The sequence below is a fragment of the Etheostoma cragini genome, chromosome 21, assembly GCF_013103735.1.
Source record: "Etheostoma cragini isolate CJK2018 chromosome 21, CSU_Ecrag_1.0, whole genome shotgun sequence".
Taxonomy (NCBI): Eukaryota; Metazoa; Chordata; class Actinopteri; order Perciformes; family Percidae; genus Etheostoma; species Etheostoma cragini.
This window is the reverse complement of record NC_048427.1, coordinates 8,462,821-8,464,231: the sequence shown is the minus strand read 5'-3', so window position 1 is coordinate 8,464,231 and position 1,411 is coordinate 8,462,821.

Sequence of the window (1,411 nt, the reverse complement as noted above, 5' to 3'; positions counted from 1 at the left end):
TGTAATTTCAATGTCCATTGCAAATTATCATTGATGCTTGATCTTCTTTTGCCAGATTAGCCATACAGAATGAAGACAGATTGGTTGTCTTGAGTGTCACTTTTTTACATTGGCCATTTGCAGAGGAAATAAAATCCTACAATAGAAGCAGAAAATGGCTGCCATGTAGCACTCTGGTGAATGTGACGCCACAGTACTCTGGCTTTATCTGTCTTGATCACATGCACCCTTTTTGCCTCTACTGTATTTTTTATCATTCTCCTCTATATACTGTATGTATGTATATATATATATATATATTCCAAGTTATATTATTATTATTATTTTACACGTTAGTTTTTTTCTATGTTGTATAATTATTTTAATTGAGTTTTAGACTGCTGATCGGAAAAAAACAAGCAATTTCAAGACATCACCTTGCACTCTGGAAAATTGCAGGGGTGATTTTCATGGTTTTCTAAAGATTCCCATGAAACAATGAAGACATTCCTCATTAAAGAAAAACAACCTTATTCGCATCCCTTCTGTTTAAAAGCAAAGGCATAATGCAACATGTTTAATACAATTTTTTTTTGTTTAACTTGCTAAATATATAGCACCTTTAAAAAGCTAATTTGATAACAAAGGGAATTGACCAGGTTTCTTAAGTCTTAGCTGAGAAATAAACATATAATCCTTAATTTTAGACCAAACACTAAGTCAGTAAAACATAAATCAGGCTTCCACTTGAAAATTATGTTGAGTGAGTATTAATGAAGATGTATTGTATTAACATTAGGGAAATGACGGAGGTTACCATGCTGAGGGGATCCTATTGGTAGACGGCCCTGACTGATTTGAGGTCCTAGACACCACAGAGCAGGCGGTACACTCCATATGCACCTTTAACCTGCTGTAAGCTACAGTATATCTGTAGAAAAGCAATTTACTGCAAGGAGATAAATACCTCAAACATGGTGAAGTATTTATAATGCAATACTGCTCTTCCAACTTCGCCCTGAATGCTAGCTCAGCCTCTGGGAAACCCTCTGGTCGTACAGTAAAAATCACCTAAGACTGAGCATGTTATAATGTTAAACACATTTTCTTAAAGAGACCTGCAGGTGCAACCTTGCAGGGTGTCATGTAAGACTGGGAAAAAAGCCTGATTAACAGTTATTTTTATTAAAGTATTGCATGAGTATTTGTAAGATAGTGCAATTGATGACTTTTACATAATTATTAGTAACGCCAAGAAAAGTGTTCAACAAGCGTTTAAGACCGTGAATATGAGATTTCAGTGTGAAATGGAATTTTTGCTTTGGGTTTTGTGACAGAAAGGGGTGTTAATCCTCTGAGGACACCGGCGCGTATAATTGTTGTTTGATAAAACTGCTACTCAAAAAGCAATATTACAAAATTTAACTTCAGA